The 21,939-nt window shown below is 45.2% G+C and overlaps 1 pseudogene across 1 annotated transcript in view; it reads left to right on the top strand.

Annotated features, from left to right (window-relative positions):
- LOC309848618 (mitochondrial ornithine transporter 1-like) overlaps nt 1-21,871 on the top strand; it is a 28,654-nt pseudogene extending 6,783 nt beyond the window's left edge. The window contains exons 3-7 of the transcript XR_014316580.1: nt 10,236-10,487; nt 14,391-14,528; nt 17,640-17,808; nt 18,758-18,916; nt 19,986-21,871. The product of XR_014316580.1 is annotated as a mitochondrial ornithine transporter 1-like (transcript). The remainder of the gene's footprint in view (nt 1-10,235; nt 10,488-14,390; nt 14,529-17,639; nt 17,809-18,757; nt 18,917-19,985) is intronic.
- Nucleotides 21,872-21,939: the final 68 nt, after the last annotated feature.

Here is a 21,939-nt window from a genome sequence, read left to right as displayed (position 1 = left end):
CTGAGCAGAGAGCCCAATGTGGGGCTTGATCCCAGGCCCCTGGGATCATGACCTGAGCCAAAGGCAGAGTCTTAACCCACTGAGCAACCCAGGCACCCTTGAAACTTTTTTTTTTTAAAGATTTTATTTATTTGACAGAGAGAGAGAGACCACAAGCAGGGGGGATTGGCAGGCAGAGGGAGAGGGAGAGGCAGGCTCCCCACAGAACAGAGGAAGCCTGATATGGGACTCTCTCCCAGGACCCCGGGACCATAATCTGAGTTGAGGGCAATCACCCAACAAACTGAGACACCCAGGTGCTTAGTGTGAGTTTATTTCTGGGCCTCTATTCTGTTCTTTTGATCTATGTCTCTCTTTTTGTGGCAGTACTGTACTGTTTTGATTACTACTGCTTTGTAGTGTTTATTTATTTATTTTTTTGGAAGGAAAAGGTTTAATATAAAGATTTAAGATTCACATCAATATTAATGATAAAGTTACCTTTCTCTTGATAAGAGCTCATCTTTTGCCTTTCTCGTTTTAACATTTCTTGCCATATTTTTCCTGTGTTTTTCTGTTACTTTCACCCCATCTCCTCCTGTCTATTGACGGATTCCCTTTCTCTCCCCAGTAGTTTACACTCGATCTTTGGCAAAAGCCCAAGAGATGATCCCCAGCAGTTTAGAAACTATACTTCTACATGAGCTACGACAATTAAATTCATTTTAACACACTCTTTAACTTTACCAACATCTAGGTAGTATCCGTAACCTTCTTTTCCTATATTCCCCAAGAGCACTGTTAGCTGTTCATCTTCCTGAGTAGAAATGTGGCATTTTATTTTCCTGTTTTCCTTTTTTGATGTGGGAGAAAGATAATCTACATTGTGTGTATGTGTTTATAGTCACCCTAGATTGCTAAAGTATATCCTCCAGTGATTCTTTCAAAGAGGGTATGCAAGAAACAAACTGTGAATTCTTTCATATCAAAAATGTCTGTTTTACGTTCAAAATAAAATGCCACTTTGGCTGGATGTAGGATTCTAGGTTTAAACGTTTTTCCCTGTAGAAAAATTATGTTACTTCCCCATTTCCTTCTAGCATCCAGAGTGTCCAGTAAGTCTGCTGTCAGTCTGATTCTTGTTCCTTTGTAGGTTCACGCTCCTCTTTCTGGAAGACTTTATGATTTTTTTAATCCTTGGAATTCCCAGATTTCTAGGAGTCTCTATTCATCAATCTTACTAAGTATTTGGTAAGCACTGACAGTCTCAAGACTTGAATTTTTCTTGGCACCTGGGTGGCTCAGTTGGTTAAGCAACTGCCTTTGGCTCAAGTCATGATCCTGGAGTCCTGGGATCCAGTCCCACACCCAGCTCCCTGCTCAGAGCGTGGTCTGCTTCTCCCTCTGACCCTCCCCCCTCTCATGCATTCTCTCTCTCTCTCTCTCATAAATAAATAAAATCTTAAAAAAAAAAGACTTGAATATTTCTTTAGCTCTGGGAAGTTTTCTTCCATTTTTAATTATTTCCTCTTTTCCATTCCCTTTATTATCTTTTCTGGGAATTCCTGTCAAATGGATATTGAAGCTTCTGGATCTCTCCTCTATCTCTGGATCTTTCTTTATTATCTCTTTGGCCCTTTGCATTGTAACCTTGGAACATTCTTCAAGTCAGTCTTCTAGCTATTTCCTTGTCTCTTCAAGTATGTCTCTTCTGCTATTCAGAGCTCCTATGGGGTTCTGTACTTCCAAGACATCTGGATGATAATCTTTAATATTTCTAATCTCCTCTTTTATCTCTTTGAAGTTATTAATCCACTTCTTCTAAAATTTTCTTCTCTTATATTATCTGTTTCTTTAGGTGTTGGCACTTTGCAGAATTTTGTGTGTTTTCCTTCAAACTATGGTGATTCCTGATGGGAGTCAGGTGATTCCTGATGGGAGTACTCAAATTTGTACATAAATGCCTATTCTGCTTACCAGAACTTATCTCTAGTGACTTTGAGGGAGAGGCCAAACACAAGGTTAGACAGACTGTCCCAATTCCTTGATTTATGAGCATATCTGTTTCCTCTTTATTCTGGAGTTGTTGTTCCATCCAGGGTTTCACCAATTTTCATCTGAGTCCCAAGCCACATAATTTTTGCAATTTCTTTAAGTCCATTGGAGGCCTCTCTTTTCTCAGTCTGGAAGGCAAGTCTTTACATGTTCTACTTCAGAGTCCTCTCCTTCGTCCCCCGATAAACCTACTTCCATTTCTGACCCTGAACTTTCTTCCTCCTCTGGCTCAGAATCTTCTACTTCTTTAGTTGCAATAACCTCCAAGGCATCTTTGGTCATTCCCTCAACTCCATGCTTCATATTTACCACAGTATGGCATTGGAAGATGGAATCCTTTCCTCACATTATTCCAAAGCCACCTCTTCTCCCTTCTTCCGCGCCTTCAAGCCTCCTTCCTCCCTCCTCTTCTAACTCTGAGCCGTCTTCCTGTTGAGGGTTTGTTTTTCCTTCCAACTGAAGATCCTTCCTCCCGAGTCTCTAAGTTCTTTACCTCCTCTGGCGAAGCAACCTTTAACTCTTTAACAAATAGCTCAAGCCATCACCAGTTTCCTCCCCAGTTCCATGCTTTGAGTTTACTAGTTTTATCTACTTTTTCTTGAATTTGTATCTTCCTTCTTTCTTTTTTCATTTTGTGGGAGTGTATCTTTCAGTAATTCTTTCATAAATGATTTCTGGCTGGTAAATTTGATGCGGCTTTACATATCTGAAAAGGTCCTTCACCACCCTTAAGGCCTAAATGCTCATTTAGCTGGATATAGAATTTAAATTCAAAATCACTTTCCCTTAGAATGTTGAAGACATTAACTCCATTGCTTACTAATATTCAGTGTTGCTGATGAAAAGTCTGCTGTCAATGCAAGTCTTGCTCCTTCATCTTCTCTGGAGGTTTGTAGAATATTTGCTTTATTCTTTAAACTGAGAGGGATTTTTTCCCCATCTTTGCTTTGACCAGTTCGTCCTCTGCAATGTCTCTCTTCTCTCCTGTTACTTCAGTAGGATACTCTGTCTCTGCGTGCATCAACTGTATTGCTTATGGCTTCTTCCCCACTTCCCATGACTTTGTGTTTTTGTGATCCATCATGGGGCAATTCCTTGCCTTGGTTTGTCTTGTATGCTTTAGCTTCATCTAATTTGCTAGTTACTTCTTTTCTTCTAAAAATCAAATTTTCAATATCCTCAACTATTTTAGAGTGTGCTGCTCCTGTTTACTTAATCCTGTTTTTTATGTGACTATATCTTTTATTTGTTACTACTTTTTGGTACAAGAATTCTTTGGATTTTTCATTCTAAAATTTCCTTCAGGTCCTATTTTAAAAAGGATTTTAAGTTATTTACTTGAAAAAGAGAGTGAGCACAAGTGTGAGTGCAAACAGTGGGGGGAGAGGCAAGAGGGGCAGAGAGACAGAGAGAGAAGCAGGCTCTCTGCTGAGGAGGGAGTCCGATGTGGGCTTGGATACCAGGACTCTGAGGTCATGACCTGAGCTGAAGGCAGATGCTTAACTGAGTCACCCAGGCCCCCCTCCTTCAGGTCATTTTTAAGATTGTCTTATCTTTACAACCTTTAAGTCCAGGTTTTCCATCAAGCCTTTAAACTTCCTCATGATAACTACTGATGTGTCTCTGCATTTTCAGTCTAATACGTGCGCCATCTTCTGGTCATTTTCTGTCAACCGAATTCTTTCCCCATGGTATATTTTCCTATTTCTTTGTGAAAGTCTAGTAATTCCTTCCTTCCTTCCTTCCTTTCTTTCTCTCAAGATTTTACTTTTAAGTAATCTTTTTTCTCAATGTAGGGCTTGAACTCACAACCCTGGGATCCAGAGTTGCATGCTCTTCTGACAGCCAACCAGGCATGCCCAGTCTGGCAATTACTGACTATATACAAGACATTGTTGATATGTCTTCAAAACAGAAGTATTTTATTTTTCTGAAGGGTAATTTTTCTTTTTTCATGCCCACTAAACTCTCCCAAACTAAAAAATCTTAAAAATATATATATGTATCTATATACATCTATATATACATATCATCCAGTGAGGGTCTTCAACTACCAGGAAGTTATCTGCAGAGCAGTATTTGGTCTTCAGCACAGCTGTGTTTCAGTGCCTCAAAAAGGGATCCAGCCTGCGGACACATGCACCCACGCACGCATGTGCACGTGCACACCAAAGACTTTGTAGTATATCTACAAATCTGGGATTGCAATACCTCCATCTTTGCTGTTCTTTCTCGAGATTGCTTTGGCTACTCAAGAACATTTGTGCTTCCATACAAATTTTAGGATTATTTGTCTGTTCTTTGAAAAATGCTGGTGGTATTTTCGTAGGGATTGCATTGAACCCATTGATTTGCTTTGGGTAACATGGACATTTTAACAATGTTTGTTCTTCCAATTCATAGTCATGGTACAATGTTCCATTTGTGCTGTCTTCAGTCTCTTTCTCATTGCTGTATAAGATTGCAGAGTACAGGTTTTTTACCTCCTTGGTTAAGTTTATTCATAAGTCTTTTTGTTGTTGTTGTTGCAATTATAAGTGGGATTGTCTTCTTAATTCCGTTCTCTGCTACTTTGTAATTAGTGTAAAAGAAATGCAGCAGATTTTTGTATATTTTTGTATCCTACAAATTACTTCATTTATCAGTATTTATTTATTTGACAGAGAGAGACACGTGGCAAGAGAGGGAACACAGCAGGGGAATGGGAGGGGAGGAAGCAGGCTTCCCTGCAGAGCAGAGAGCTTGATATGTGTCTGGATCCCAGGACCCTGGGGTCATGACCTGAGCAGAAGGCAGATGCTTAATGACTGAAAGCACCCAGGCACCCTCTTCATTTATCAGTTCTAATAGTTTTTGTTGTTGTTTGTGAAGTCTTCTTTTTGTGAAGTTCTTTTTTTGTGAAGTTTTCTTTATTTAAAGTAGACTTCATGTTCACTGTGGTACACAATGAGGTGCTTGAATTCATGACCATGAGAGTTAAGACCTGAGCTGATATCAAGAGTTGGACATTGGGGAGGGAATGTGTTTTGGTGAGTGCTGTGAAGTGTGTAAACCTGGTGATTCACAGACCTGTACCCCTGGGGATAAAAATATATGTTTATAAAAAATAAAAAATTATATTAAAAAAAAAAAGAGTTGGATGCTTAACCAGCTGAGCCACCCAGGTGCCCCTAAGGTTTTCTGTATGTACTATCATGTCCTGTGCAGATAGTGACAGCATAACTTCTTCCTTACCAATTTGAATGCCTTGTATTTCTTGTGTGATTGCTGTGGCTAGGACTTCTAGTACCATGTTAAATAAGTGGTGAATATGGACATCTCTGTCTTGTCTCTAATCATAGAGGGAGAACTGTCAGCTTTTCCCCATTGAGTGTGATGTTAGCTGTGGGTTTATTATGCTGAGGTGTGTTCCCTGTAAATCTGCTCTGCTGAAATCCATCCATTTCATGGTGTACTTTGTCAAATGCTTCTCTGTATTTGAGATGTTTATGGCTTTTGTCCTATTGCTAATTGGTGCATTCCACTGATCAATTTCAGAATATTGAAACCACCCTTGCATCCCTGGAATAAAGCCTGCTTGATCTTGCTGAAGGATTTTTTTTTTTTTCCTGTACTGTTGAATGCCATTCGCTGTTATTTTATTGAGGGGGATTTTTGCAACTGTGTTCATCAGAGATGTTAGCTTGTAATTTTTTTTGTACTATCTTCGCTTTTGAGGTCAGAATAGTGCTGGCCTCCTAGAATGAATTAGGAAGTTTTCTATTTTTTTTGGAATGGTGTTTGAAGAATAGGTATTAACTTTCCTTTGTGTTTGATAGAATTCACCTGTGAATCCATCTAGTCCAATTTTGTTTGTTGGGAGGTTTTTGTTTTGTTTGTTTTTTGATTACTGATTCAGTGTCATTACTAGTAATTGGTCTGTTCAAATTTTTCCTTTTCCTTTTTTTTTTTTTTTCCTTTAGATTTTATCTATTTACTGAGCATAAGCAGGGGGATCAGCAGACAGAGGGAGAGGGAGAAGCAGTCTCCCCACTGAGCAGGGAGCCCAATGAGGGGCTCGACCCAAGACCCTGGGATCATGACCTGAGCTATCCGGCTGTCTCTCTGTTAACATTTTCTACTTGTGATTTCCTCTGCTCCATTCCCTTTATTATCTTTTCCTGGAATTCCTGTCAATGGATATTGGAGCTTCTGGATCTCTCCTCTATCTCTGGATCTTTCTTTATTATCTCTTTTGATGTGGGAGAAAGATAATTTACATTGTGTGTATGTGTTTATAGTCACCCTAGATTGCTAAGGTATATCCTCCAGCAGGAGAAGGATATACTTTGGACTTTTGTGATGTCTGTTTTCTGTTATTTTTTAAAATCTTTTATGGTTTTTTGTCTTTTGAATGTCTGTTCTGATCTTATATCCTTCTATTTTTGGACTTTGCTTGTTCTTCTACCTCTTTTCAGTATATGTAATTGAGATTTTTCTCATTTCTTAAGTTAGGCCTATATTGCTATAAATTTTCCTTCTAGAACTACTTTTGCTACATCTCCAAGACTTTGAGCCGTTGCGTTTTCATTTTCATTTGTCTCCATGCATTTTTTTCATTTCCCCTTTGATTTCTTGGTTTACCCATTCTGTGTTTAGTACCATCTTATTTAAATTCCATGTATTTATGTTCTTTATGGCTTTTTTTTTTTAATCTTGTGATTGATTTCTAGTTTCATACTTTGTGGTAAAAAAAGAAGCTTGATAGGATTTCAGTCTTCTTATATCAAATGAGATTTATTTTGTGGCCTAACATGTGATATATTCTGGAGAACGTTCCATGTGCATTTGACATGAATGTATATTCTGTTTCTGGGTGGAATGTTCTATATGTATCTGTTATGTTCATCTGGTCTAAAGTGTTGTTCAAAGCCACTGTTTTCCTTGTTAATTTTCTGTCTGGGTGACCTACTGATGTATACAGGGTATTAAAGTCCCCTACTGTAATTACTGTGAATTTATCCCTTTGTGTCTGTTAATCTATTTGTAACATCCTTTTGTTTTCTGGTTGGATTGGTCCCTTTATCATTATGTAGTGCTCTTCTTTGTCTCTTGTTACAGTGTTCTACAGTCTGTGTTATGTAAGTATTGCCACTGCAGCTTTTTTTTTTTTCCCCTTTGCATGTTAAATGTTTTTCCAGCCCTTCATTTTCAGTGTATGTGAGTTTAGGTCTGAAGGGAGTCTCTTGTAGGCAGCATATAGATAGGTTTTGCTTTTTCTTTCTTTCTTTTTTCTTTCTTTTTTAATCCAGTCACTCTGACCTTTCTTTTTCCCTTTCCTTTCCTTCCTTCCCTCCTTTCTCTTTCTCTCTCTCTCTCTCTGTCTTTCTTTCTCTTTCTCTTTCTTTCTTAGTTTCTCTTTCTCTTTCTCTTCTTTCTGTCTTGTAAATGCCATGTTCAATGTGGGGCTTGAACTCATGAGCCCTATATCAAGGGTTGCATTTTCTACTGACGGAACCCCCCATCCCTTTATCTTTTGATTGGAGCATTTCATCCATCTTGGGCCTTTTACGATTGGAACATTTTGAAAATGATATGCCTCCCTGTGCAGTTAAACAGAACACTTATCAAGTGCCTCCTTTGAGTTTGAGGTTCTCCATTTTTGCATGGGTGGACAAGGTGGTCCTGGACCTTCTGGTGAAGGGTCTGCTGCTTGGTCATCCCATTTTCACCACCGACGCCATCCCTGCCAGGTTAGATTTCCTTACCACCTTGTTATTTGCTGACTCAACTATTTCAAGCATAGAAAACCCACAACACTGGCCCTGGTAAAGTATAGAGTGCACCATGGTCTGAGCCCCTCTCCTGCAGGGCCTTTTGGGACACCAATGAAAGAATGCAGAACTATTTCCATTTTTCAGTCAAGGAGAATGAGATGATCAGAGGTCTATGCTTTGAGCAAGTGGAGAAATCTTCCTCTAAGTTATTCATAGCTTCTGGGATACTTGGTGGGTATCTGAGGACCTGCTAGGGCTCAGTGGCTGGTGCAGGTGTTCCAAATCGTTATCACGCACTTAAGGGGGGCCTGGACAGTATCGTTTGTGGTAAATTACATGGGAGTCTGTTACCTCCATAGATGAGAGGAGGGAATTGTAGTTAGCGTTTGAGAGTGCACTAGCCTCCTACCTTCTCACTGTTGGAAATGTAACTGTTACAGATATGCAACAAGTCCGTGTATTAGCAGCCTGTGATGTCAGAACTGTTGAAGATGATTGAGTTAAACTATGGAAAGGTTCCAGTTAATATTGCAACACTCTGAATGAAGTGGTTTATTCAGTTTATCTGCGTCTAGGTTACCTAAATTATGTACCCTCTTTAAAAATGCTGACATTCACCTCTTCTTTTGGAATAATTATTTTTATACAATTAGGGTCCTATTTTATTCCTAGAAGTACCTGAGAGAGAATAACTACAATTGTAGTAGCATCTTATTGAATAATGTTCTACTAATTCAGAACTGAAGATAATTTGGCAAGACAGAGTGGAAATGGATCATTACTCTCCTAGAAGAATGTAGGGATAGGATCCCAGATATACTTGCAGTTGCTTAAAAGAAGAGCTCACAGTTTTCAGACTCCTTGAACATGTTTATCTGCGAGTAATTCATGAGATTTATTCAAAACAGCCCCTCTCCTGTCTCTACTTTGCACAATTCAGTCAGAGTAACTATGTAATGTCAGTTATGAAATAACATAAAATTACATAAAGTATTTATGTAAGCCTTCTCTTCAACTTTCTAAAAAAAGGTCTTGTGGTGGGGGAAGGTCTGTAAGCAGACCCCATGCGGAGCACTGAGCCCAATGCTGGGCTTAGTCTTACAACCCAGAGATCAGGACCTGAGCCCAAATCAAGTCTGATACTTGACTGACTGAGCCATCCAGGGGCCCCAGCCTTCTTTTCAATTTTGATGACGCTTTAAAAACCTAATCCAGGGGCACCTGAGTGGCTCAGTGGATTAAGCCTCTGCTTTTGGCTCAGGTCATGGTATCAGGGTCCTGGGATTGAGTCCCGCATCGGGCTCTCTGCTCAGTGGGGAACCTGCTTCTCCCTCTTTCTCTCTGCCTGCCTCTCTGCCTACTTGTAATCTCTCTCTGTCAAATAAATAAATACAATCTCTTATACATACATACATAGATACATACATACATACCTAATCCAATAGTTAGGTTTCCTGACACAAACAGTGGACATCTGAGATGCAGGGATCTCTGAGGCCCAGGAAAGGTAGAAGCATTAACGAGTGGCATTTTTCAAATGCTGACCTAGGCCAGGGTCCGGGCTTAAGACAGGGTGGCGTGGCTAGAGTTCATTCTTTTCCTTACCTTCAGACTTTTTTATTGAGGTCCTCTACAGCAATTTAGATTTTGCTGTTTTCTAAACTCTTACAATATAAAAGTGTAAAAATACATGATTGATGCTAAGCACGGTAGGATTCAGTGCATTTCCCTTCAAATACGAATCATTAGTTGGTAGAATCCAGATGAAGATTTTCTGTGTGGTCCAATTTTAGCTCTTTAGGGATTAGCCAGACTCTCTGTCATCTTTCTCTGTTGCCTCTTTCCCTGTTTTTCTGATAGTCATCTGTGCTGCGGGGATTCGGCAGAGAGGGGTGAGTCCCTCCTGCCAGACTTCTCCTCCCTCCCTTGCTATGACTGCACGCAGCAGAGGGACTGTTCTTCATAAGCCGTTCCCACAGCAGCTGTTATCTTCAGCCTTCTCGTCCATTTTTATGTAATCCTCGTGCAAACTGGATGGGGAGCCAACGCTCCGAAGTTAATATCGCTTGTCCAGACTCTCACATCAGAGCCGGCCTTCGGGACCAAGTCCATCTGACCCCATTGCTGACCCCTCCGCACACACGCCACCCCCGTGCCCCCTGCGGTCTTGACTGTTGAACACGTGTCTGTCTCTCCCACCGAGGGTGGGTTCCTTCAGAGCTGGAGCTGGGTGCCGGGCACAGTGGGGACCCTTTGTTGTTAACTGAACTGGGCTTGGAGGTTTCATTGCTGGTGGGGGGGGGGGTGGGAAGAGATGTTGGAGTGAACTGTGACAGAAGAAAGCCCTGGGGTAGGGTGCTTATCTCTCTCTAAATTTCTGTGGGTGTTTGCGGCTGCATTCCAAAACAAGACGGGTGCTGGAGGAGACTTTTGTCCTGGTTTTAGGGGGCACAGAATATGTACTGACCGGGCAGCCCTTTGACACCTTGAAAGTGAAGATGCAGACGTTCCCTGACCTGTACCGGGGCCTCACCGACTGCTGCCTGAAGACCTACTCCCAGGTGGGCTTCCGCGGCTTCTACAAGGGGACCAGCCCAGCGCTGATCGCCAACATCGCCGAGAACTCTTCATGTGCTACGGCTTCTGCCAACAGGTGGTGCGGAAGGTGGTTGGATTGGAGAAGCAGGCCAGGCTGAGGTGAGTTGTGGGCACTAACACATTCTTCCTTTGTTTAGAAAGACAATGTTGTTGCCCAGTCAAAATTTTTATGATACCTTATGGGAAGAGTGTTTCTTTTTTTAAAATAACCACATTGTTTCTGATTGTGAAGTTGTCATGTAAAACTTGCAGAAGGCTGGTCAGTAATGCACCGTGAATAAGGAGGTGCCCTTACGTGCTGCTGGTCTTCAGGAAGATGCTTTTCAGATGCCCTGGTGGTACTGCTTCTCTTGTGGGCACCAGGGCTGGACGGGAGCCATAGGTGCAACTTGTGAGCCGAGCTTTGGGTTCCCCTTCATCAGAGTGCAGAGGACTGGAAGAAGCTGCCTGAGCCAGACAGGCTGGAGAGCAACTTGGAATTTTAGGAGGAGCTGGAAGCGTCTGTGAAGATGCAGATGGACTGACTCTTTGGCCAAGTCGGCCCAAACATCAGACTTCGGCTTGTGCCACATCCTCCCTTGCATATTTATTTACACAGAGACCATAGAGGATTCAGAAACCACCAGGATGTGTAGTCCTCCCTTTTTTGAACATTGATTTATTTTAAATCATTGAAACTTATATCAGGTTCATGGTTGGGCAGATAGCTGTATGGGTTGTTTCGGTAGGAACTGGAAACCCATTTGCAACTCCGGTCCACCTGACTGTAGGCCCCTTCTGTGCAGAAGTGATCTCTGGAGACGCCTAGTGATCTCAAAGATGTGCCCTTTTGTTCGTAGGAGTTTTGTCTTCATGGATGGAACGTGTTTTTTAAAAGCTTGGGACTGGGTGGAATCACCCAGGGAGATAGCATCTATAGAGGGCTGCACATGGATTCCAGGACCTTCCAGCACAGAAGGGGTCATGAAGAGGAGGAGGAAGTAAAGAAATAAGCAGGAGAGAAACCAGGAGAGTTTGGGATCTCATGCTAGAGACTGACAGAAAGACCACTGTAGCGACTGTCACTCTTCCTGCTAGAGGGGGACACTTTCTCTGGGACAAGATGGGACATTATGTCCCCTGCGACATTCCCAGAGGAGGATGCTTTATGGAGAAGATGGAGGTAGGAAGCAGCCACATGAGGTCCTGGAGGAAGTCCTCCAGCCAAGAAGCCATTCTGTTTCATGTGGTCTCACCCCGTACCCTCCTCTCCCGTCCTGGTGAGGCAGGAGGGAGCTGCGTCTTCATCCCACACAACAGTGTTTGCTTATTACCTGGCAGGGAGTGGCCACCTTAGAGTTGAGGGAGCTGGGGCACCCACACCTGTCCTGTTTTGTTCATCCCTCCTCATGATCTGTGAGAGCAGCAGAGCTCTCCCTGCCGTTCTGTTTTAAAACTGGGGACTCCCGACTTGCAGATACTGGCTTAGGATCTTATTACTTGAGCTCATAACTGAGCACAGGACCCAGAGCCGTGTCTTCCGAGTCCCCGTCCAGAACTCTTGCCGTAAGACCAGAGTCGGGACTCTAGACTGTGGTAGGGGTCATGTCTAGAGGAAGGCGTGGTCAGTAGAGGCAATGAAAGGAAAGCACTGCTTGGAAAAGCCTGCCGTGAATTTCAGCAATGATACTGTAAATATTTGCATGTCCTTGGCTTGAATGCCACCCCGAGTAGAGTTCTCCTTTGACCTTTGTCCACATGGGGTCCTAACACAGCAGGAGGGTTCAGGTACATGTTTGTTGAATGGGAGATAAGCAACCGATTCTTACCAAATCCCATCCTGTGCCTGCTGCGGTTTCAGTTCTGGGTCTAATGCCTCTCCTGCAGGTGCAGCCTGGGGCCCCGCGTGCCTCACTGGGCGCCCAGGTAGGGGAGAGGACTCAGAGTCCACTGCAGGTGTGCTTTGGCCTTGCTGTTGCACTAGAACAGCGTGCTCATACTCAGGCCCCCGACTCTTAGGCTGAAGGGCTTCCACACCGATCGATGCCATCTTTGTTCCCGCAAACCTGGCCGTTCTGGCTGCTGCTCAGCAAATTGATGAAGGGTGCCCGAGGGAAACGAAGCCTGGATCTGCAGGCTGGCTGAAGGACTGCAGAAGCCACTTGAAGCTTTGGTCTGGACAGTCCACTGAGTAGGTGTGAACCATGTTGGACAGTTTCCATTCGCTAGAAGCTGAGCACCCTCAGAGTTGCATGTCGCCGGGTAATGGCCTCATACCCGATTCTCTGAAATGAGAAGCAAGTCTGGAACACAAGCAGGATCTCCCTCCTGGAAGAAAGCCTCGCTCCCCACCAACTCTTCTGGGAGCAGACAGGCTTGGACCCCGACCTCCGTCTGCCCATGGCCCCGATGCCAGGTCACTCGGGACCAGAAGGTTGGGGCTGAGATTGTTGGCGGCCCGTGATTTTCTCTTCCTGTCTGACATCCGTTTGTGTGACTGTTTAATGTCCGGACAGTCGCATGTGCTCGGTCTGTTAGGCTTTTGCTCACGGTTTGGGGAAAGCTTGGGAGGGGATCTCCGTAGCCAGGAAGGGGGTCGCCTCGCGGGGGTGTGGCGTCCTGGTGTTTAGGTGACACAGGCTGCTGGCTTGACAGGTGAGAGTCAGGGAGCCAGTCGTCCTGTGAGCAGCTCACTCTTCCTGCCCAGGCCCGGGTGCCAGCAGAGCTCTTGTGACCGAACACTCCGGGGCTGGAAGGGATCTTATTTTCTGACCCTTGTGAACGCTCAGGAGAATTCCTGACAGTTAATCTCTCAGACTTTTCCCCGTATTTTTGAACTCTGATGGGACCTCGCTTTCACAGCCCTGCTGGTGACTGTGGCTGCTGGTACCAGACCCCCCTGTGGTGAAATGAATGCTTGTGTTTCGTGCATTTGCTTCTCCGTTTAGATTCCCGGTGTAGCCATTTTACCTCCAGCCCTGGAGCTTGCTGACCCCTCTTTCACCCCCTCCTCCCCTGTCCTTGCTCCTGCTGCCCTCTGGGGCTGAGGTCAGGAGGTCGGCAGCGGAACTGGGAAATCTTTTTTGCAATGAGCAGCTTTTTGGTTAAAGATTTATTCTGGGCTTTCATCTGCAACAGTTACTTTGTACATGGGGTTGTTCCAGGTTGGATTTGGGGCATGCAGGGATGGCCCCAGAACCTCGCTTTATGAAGCTTAGTGGCAGATACGCTGAAGTATTGTGATGGTGTGTCTTTGGGGTGGTGGGAGTTTGGGTAATTTTTTTACTCCTCTTTTTTTTTTTTTTTGTTTTAGGGTTTTTTGTTTGTTTTATATATCACTGTGTCATAGTTGTGGCTGTTGTAACAAAATACCGTCAACTGGATGGCTTAAACAAACATTTGTTTCTCTCAGTTTTGAAAACTGGAAAGCCCAAGATCATGGTGCTGGTTGATTGGGTGTCTGGTGAGGGCCTATTTCCTGGATTACAGAGGGACACCTTCTTGCTGTGTCCTCAAAGGGTGGATAGAGAGAGCGGTGGCCTCTTATAAGGACACTGATTGCATCATGGGGGGTTCTACCCTCACGACCTCACTAAACCTAAGCACCTCCCAGAGGCCCCCTCCGAATACATCATCTTGGGGGATTATGGCTTCTGCATAGAGCCTTAGGGGTAGGGGATATATTCCATGCATGTCGCCATGACTATGACTAATAAAAGCAGCTGGATCTTGCAGTCAGGCAGACCCAGGTCTGAATCCTAGCATTGCCATGTGGTAGTGGTGTGACTTCAGGTACATTAGGTATCCTATGCACGGTTTTTCCACATGAAATTTGGGGTGTCGGTATCAGTGTTGGCCTCCCAGGGCTGGGGTCCTTAGATGAAACCACATGTGTGAGTTCCCAGTGGGCACTCCGCAAAGGGTTCCTCTCCTTTCATCCTTGCTTTCCCTTACAGCCGAATGCTTTGAGTGAGGAGTGCTGAATGAATGAATGACCGGACTCCCGTGCTGGTTTCCTTCCAGTGATCTGCAGAATGCAGCCGCGGATTCCTTCACCTCTGCCTTAGCGGCCCTGGTGTTCTGTCCCACTGAGCTCGTCAAGTGCCGGCTGCAGACCATGTATGAGATGGAGTCGTCAGGGAAGATCGCCAGAAGCCACAAGTAAGTGCTGTTCGGGCACAAATGCTGGGTCTCTCATTGCCTTGGTGCATTGAGTATATGTAAGTTTTATATTCTACTAAAACTCAGTGGCAGAGAAAGAGATTTATCTACTCCAAAATACTGTGTTTTTAGAACTCTTTCCCCTACCAGTCAGAGGGGGACTTCCTAAATGAACTTTCAGAGGGCCGGACCCACTCCTGCTCCCACAACGGACCACTGTCTGCAGAAGTTTCTCACCTGGGACGTGGAGAGGCCGAGAGCTCCTCTCACTCTTGGCTCATTGAGTGCATGAGGCAGCGTCCCCGGCTGTGTTGGAGGCACTCAGCAGACAGCTTTGAAACCGTGTCTGAGAGCTGAGCCTTCAGAAATGCCAACTTGGGTTCCAAGATGAATATTTGGTGCCCATTCCCAGGTTTCACGTGAGTGGATCAGCCCAGATTCCAGGGTCACTCTCTTACCTAACCCCCGCCCCACCCTTCTCGTGTACCCACAGAGAGCCTGGCTTCTGAACACTCCTCAGAGCTCTTCGGAGCTACTCTGCAGCCATCAGAATGCTCTCCCCTCAGTCCTGCAAACAGATTCTAGTTACATGAGTATGTGTCATACAGAGTGTGACTTATTGTCTTTATTAATCTCAACATTTGCTTATTTATCTTGACATCTGGCTGACTAAAGCTCTTTGTCACTGTGGTTGACTCAGTGTGTAAATCTGACCGGAAAAATCAGAGTAATTGACCATTTACACAAGTAGTCTCCTCCCAGGGTGGGTGGGCATTCTGATTGAGTTCTATATCCTGCACCCTGGGGATTCTTTACAACCAGTTTGAAGCTACTCTTTCTAGCCTAGAGGTCCAAAAGCGTAAGTCTTTGAAACTTTTTATTGAAATCTGCTGTACACCCAGAAATCATAAGTGGGGGTTCTCATAGTCACTAAACAAACACTTTCATAACCAATGCCCAGATTCAGAGGTAGAACAGGAACAGAACCCAGAAAGTTGCTCTCATGTCCCTTAGGAGTAGTTTAAGGTATTTTTTTTTTCATTTAAATTTTTTTATTAAATTCAGTTTAGTTAACATATAATGTATTATTAGTTCCAGGGTAGGATTTAGTGATTCATCACTTAAATACAACACCCAGTGCTCGTTACATCAAGCATCCTCCTTAAGGCCCGTCACCAATTACCCCACCCCCCACCTCTCCTCCAACAACCTTCAGTTGGTTTCCTAAGGTTTTTTTTTTTTTTTTAAAGATGTTATTTATTTATTTGACAGACAGAATAAGTAGGCAGCAAGGCAGGCAGAGACAGAGAGGGGCTCGATCCCAGGACCCTGGGATCATGACCTGAGCCGAAGGCAGAGGCTTTAACCCACTGAGCCACCCAGGCACCCCTTCCTAAGGTAGTTTTAAGGAAAGTAATTGTTGGCTCCCAAAACTTAAGTGAATGGACACCTTGCACAAAGGTAAGTATCGGTTGACAATATTTTAGGTGTGGCTATATACTCCTGGCCTACACAGGGTATATGGTACCTTGGGGTTAAGACTTGGTTCAGAAAGCATGCCAGTCACGTTGAGTTGGATCACTGTGTTACATTCCCATTATAGAATGCGAGCTGAGTTGTAGGGAGGACCTAGATAATGAGTAATGCCTGATGAAGCCTTCTGAAATGCTTTCGGTCACTGGGGGGTTTGATTCTTCACTGGTCCAAGTGAGGTCACATGCTGAGAGCACTGTGAAGAGCAAGGGGTTTCCTAATACACACCAAAGATGTGGTTTCTGCTGCTGTTTTCCTGACAGATAAGGCCTGCCATGGTGCACACCGTCAGGAAGAGGGGTCTAGACAGAAAGGATCCTGCATTACTGCTGCTCCAGGGCTCTGATCAGCCTGAAAGAGAAGTTCATGCCTACTTACTTTCTAAGAACTAAATCCTCAGTGCTTCTTGCCCTGTAGAGTTTCTAAGAATTTCTGTTGTCTTGCCTTCAAGTAACATCTACTCCCTTACTCCTTCACTGCACTAACACAAAGCGAAAAGACCGTAAGCACTTGAACAGATTCCTTCTATACCCACCCGTTCAAAAGAAAGGTAGAGGAGAGTAGGCACAGAAGGAGGTAGAGGAGTGAGCGAATACGAGGGCATTTTATTCTTGCTGAGCTGTACAGCTCCTTATTGTAATTTCTCTTATTCATTGTTGGACAGAAGTGGATATTGGCTCTTTTAAATCTTGGATAATATCCAAAATGTATGAATGCAGTTTTTTTTTTCAATGAACAAAAAGTGAATTTGTTTATTGAGGGCAAGAGGATGCAAGCAATATAAAAACCAGAACTTGTCTGGCTTTCCCTGACTTTTCTTTCTCCACCTGTCAAATGGGGGTTGGATTTTATTTGTATGTGTTCTGAGGGTCCCGGTCTGCTCCTGGAATCCTTTATACAGGGGGAAGCTGTGGGGCAGATTCCTGAAGACCACCTCCCCTGACCACCCTTGGGGAGAACAGTCATCAGGCAGGAGTGTTGGCTTGGTAGCACCTACTTCTTTTCCCTTGTTTCTTGTGTACCATAAAATAGACCTTGCCTGCGATGGTGAGCCTTGCAACTAGCAAAAAGCAGCTCTAGGAACCTGCCCTGCCATGGTGGCACTGGTCCAGGTCCTTCATTGTTTTGTCCACACTCAGAGGAGGTCTTTCAATTTTCCAGAAGTCCAGAGTACTCCTTCTCCAGGAGTGTTCTCAGGGCTTCCTTTGCTGAGTGGCACACTTGGAAAATGTGAACATGGTTCCATTTGAGACGGGTTTCTGGCATGGTCTGCTGAAGTCTTGGCCGGAGGCACGGTGGCCACACACAGCTCTCTATGAATACACACTTTAATGATATTTCCTAGCTGTTGGGTAGTTCAAGTGAGAACCGCTGTCCTAAAATAAAAGGATCTGTGCTTCTCTGAGATTTCCTCCCTGCAGAAGCCTCATTTTCAGAATTTGGGCCCCTGGGTTTCTAGAATCAGCCATTCCCTGCCTGCTCAGGGTTGAGCCAGGCCTGCCACTGGATGGAAGTGCCAGCCTCATCCCCAGCCCCCCATTTCCCGGGCCCTAAGCACAGTTCCCTGTCTCCCTGCAGCACAGTCTGGTCCGTGGTGAAGAGAGTCCTCAGGAAGGACGGCCCCTTGGGCTTCTACCACAGCCTCTCCAGCACCTTACCCGAGAGGTGCCCGGCTATTTCCTCTTCTTTGGCAGCTACGAGCTGAGCAGGTCATTTTTTGCATCAGGGAGATCGAAGGATGAGCAAGGTAAGCATTTGGCTGGGCTGGGCCGGGCCGCGCCCCACAGTGGCCTGCTTATTGCAGAGGCTGTGGGGGTCTGCTAGGCACGGAGGTTTCTGGAGGCTTGGAAAGGACCTTGGCACCCTCCTCTGGGTGCACTCATGTCCTTGCCATGGGGGTGAAGCTGTGCATCCCAGACTTCTTTACTGGAGTAACATTTTAGGGGAGAATATAGAAATTACTTTCCTGTGGGAAATCACCTATAAAGCATTTTGCAATAAGCATAAAACTTGGTAACAAATCTTGAGTGTGTTTCCAGAGGACTGAAAAGTGTCATTCTTTCTAGCTTGTCCTGTGGACCTGCTTGATGCAATGACGTCAATGTTGGCTTGCAGGAATGCTTACTTGTTTCTTCTCAAACACATCACTTCAGTGTTTCGGGCTTATTCTGGGGTTAGGCATGCTCCGAGGCTTAACTATCGTGTTTAATAAGACAACTTTGGCTTTCATGGTAAAGGAAGAATCAGGGCTGTGGGGCATTAACATAATGAAATACTGCAGACTGAGAGGGTTGGAAAAAACGTGACCTGTGTTTCAGTGGCCACTGTTCTCATTCCCATGGGGTGGGGGGCGGGTTGCCATGTTGCTGGGGGCCTGCTGGTTCTGTGTGGGCCAGTCCTTCGGAGGGCAGGCCAGGAGGGCCACAGCGCCACAGTGACCAGCACTGATATGGTCCTGTGATGAGGGGCAGTCCCAGAGTGCCACATGGGACCTTGTGTCCTCTGAGCAGAGAGCCCAAAGGGGGCTCGATCCCTGAGATCAGGACCTGAGCTGAAGGCAGATGCCTTACTGACTGAGCCACAGGTGCCCGAAGTATCAGCATTTTTATTTGCATCTACCTGCACCCACGACCACCTTGACCTCTGGAAATGCTGTCCTTGAGACAAAAATGCTGTTGGCTGCTTTCCTCCTCCAGGCCCTGTCCCTTTGATGTTAAGCAGTGGAGTTGGTGGGATCTGCCTCTGGCTTGCTGTATACCCAATGGATTGCGTCAAATCCAGAATTCAAGTTCTTTCCGTGTCTGGAAAACAGGCAGGATTTATCGGAACCTTTATAAGCATTGTGAAAAATGAAGGTGAGTCTGCTCATTGCAGAAATGGAGTGAGTATGTCTAGACCGGTCATTTCGCTGTAACCCTCATGGAGGTCGATCATGTGTGTGTGGTTGCTCTCTTCCCCTGCCCCCTGTCCTTCTTCTAGCGCCCCTGCCTTAGCTTGCTTCCATTCTCAAGAATGTTTGCTGTCCTTGTTCCTCACTTCTGGGCCAGGATTCTTTGTTCTAAATAGCCCGGAGGGAACTTTAAAACTCCAGATTGTTCCAAGGGGACAAATTCTTGGAATTCAGCACCCCTTGTTCTATAGAGTATAGACAGTATCAGAAAAGGATCTCTAACAGAACCACTAAAGGATTTAAAAGAACATGCTGCAAGTCCGTAATGCTCAGACTTCCTGTAGGTGATTGGCTCTGAATTTTGAGAGTTAACATAGGAGTATCAAAATTTTCTAGGAGATGTTTGTATAATGCCCGATCGTGCCTCTGGTGAGTAGAGACCTGTCCTTTCAGCATCCGCTCTACATCTTTCACCTCAGGATGTGAACTTCTCGGGCTTGATTTTCCGAGAGAGCGGTCACAGGGTGTGGAAACGGTTCAGTTCATACTCCAGAGTTGCATAAAGCCTCATAGTTGCGCAGAGCCCTTACGCCTCCCTCATCCACTTGGATCTTCATAACAGTCTGGGCAGTGCCAGCTGTGGACACAGGACTGTGCTTTTGGCCCGGTGTCTTGCGGTCCTTGTCCTCCCGAGTGACTCTGTGAGGCTGGTGCCCTCCTGTGTTTTGGGGCTGCTTCTCTCTGCCCAGGTGAGGCCTCGCGCTGCCCGGTCCATGTACCAGGAGCGAGTCCGGGACTCGTATGTGGTACCTGAGCGTTGCCAAGATTTGCTGGAACACTGGATGCCTGGCCTTGTTGCCGTGAGCCTCCATCCTTCCCGTTCGTCCAGGGACACCTGGACAGAAGCCCTTCCGTCCCTTGTCGGCATTCAGTGTGTTGTCTGGATCTGTCGGTGTCCAGCCCTGGGCTCTGCGGCTTTACAGGGTCTCTCTGAGAAGGGGCGTCTCAGTCTTTGATCACTTCTTGTCTTCTAGGAATAACGGCCTTATATTCTGGACTGAAACCCACAATGATCCGAGCGTTCCCTGCCAATGGGGCGCTCTTTATGGCCTATAAATACAGCAGGAAGCTGATGATGAGCCAGTTCGAAGCCTACTGAAGTGTCCTGGCGAAACGAGGTCCAAGTCTAGGCACGTGATCATGACAGTTCATCTCAGGGTTTCACTGAGTACAAGACCAATGGGGAATTATTTTGGTTTCATAGGCGTTCTGTTTTGGTCTTCCCTTATACTCTAAATCTTAAACTTTGTGAAAAGGGCCTCCATTTTATCCTATTAATTTCTGCCCATAATCGTACTGAAATTGAATTCAGTTGCTGCTCTTGTCCTTGGTGGGACATTTAGGGTGAGCCGCCGGCCCTACACAGGATCTGAAAGGCTAAATATAGTTCTTTCGGGATTTTGCATAAACCTGTGTGTGTCCATGCAGCTTGGATGGTTACATGTTAGAAGGCGTCATTTGGTTCCATGTTTAATTCTCAGATCTCACCAGAAAAACTCTGAGGTAACCATGTTTCATGAAGATGACTATGAGTGATTCCTTACTCTAGATGTAGGCTTTTAGAACCTTAGTACATGCACTATCCTAAGTAGCTGAAGTTCAGTTTTTCTGTGGTGCTTGACAACTCAACTATCTGTGTAGATTTTGTAGAGGAGAACATATCTGCAAACTGGTGTGGCTTCCATGTAAGAGTAAGCCTCTTGGATTTTCCCAAGATGTACTGTTAAAATAGTACCATTCACTTCCTAGGAGGTGGGATCATCTTGACCCCTGACACATTGTCAGGTGTGGTGAGAGCAGCACACCCCTCACCTGTGCCAGCTCCCCTTCTCTCCCAAAGAACTCCCCCTCTGCTGGGCCTTAGGTTGAGGGAGGTGATGAGGGGAGGGGGCCGTGCTGCTGTGCTTTGTGAAGGCCCATGACCGCCAGCAGGCCTGCTTCTTCCGTCTCTGGGTCCTGGCCTGGGTAGGATTGCAGATTATTTCTTTGGACCGTCTATGGCCTGCTGATGCACTTTGGCCCACTCACTCACTCACTGCCTCCACCGACCAGAAACCCTTCCCGGGTGCAGAGTGCCAAAGCCAAGAGAAGCCCTTGTTCCCTGTCTGGTGCCTGAAGGACCGTGCTCGCGGGCAAGGTCCTCTTTCAGATGGAACTGGACAGAACTGAGGGCTTGTCCTCCACAGTGAGTGATGTTGGGGTGACCCCTTTGTTTACATTTATCTCAGGATCGCTAACTGCCATGTTTCTTATTGGGTTGGAGCCTTTTACATTTGGTACTGGCAGTCCGTGGATTTTCAGGATTGTATATAGGGGGTGACTTTACAATGCAATGAAACAAGCCAAGTAATTTTATTTAGCTATTCCATACGAATGCACTAACCACCACCACAAAACTCCAGGTCACCTGGTGTAAGAGGGTCCCTTCTCGTCCCCACTTAGGCAAGCCTCATCATACCGTGCTGCTCCAAGACCAGCAAGGGCTCTCTCAGAAACCAGTGTTCTTAAGCAGGCTGACTCTGCTAACATCTGTCCCGTGTTTGTCTGTCCTTGTTGGCACAGTGTCCCCCTCGAGTGAAACCTCTGGTTACCTGAAGCTTTTTGTTCTCTGCAGAGGCTCTGTGCTAACTCTAGCCCACGCGCCAGAAGCCAGAGGGTCGGGGCAGTGAGCAGCTGCTCTTTCTGTATACTGCAGCTGTGCAAGTTGGCCCACCAGCAGCATTCTTCTTCTGCCTGGTTGTGTGGATGGGGTTGATGTAGCAGGAAACTGTTCTATTTTTTTAAAGTAGCTAAATTTCCTATTATGTTTTGGATAATTCTATTCCAGGGTAGTCCAATCTATTAAAAAAAAAAAACAACAGTATCATTCTGATGTACCATGTTGTAAGATTCTCGAGTTGTTCAAGGAAGTATTTATGTCAGGTTGTA

This window comes from Mustela nivalis, assembly GCF_964662115.1.
Source record: "Mustela nivalis genome assembly, chromosome: 15".
NCBI classification, from domain to species: domain Eukaryota; kingdom Metazoa; phylum Chordata; class Mammalia; order Carnivora; family Mustelidae; genus Mustela; species Mustela nivalis.
This window is presented reverse-complemented; position numbering and strand designations above follow the sequence as displayed.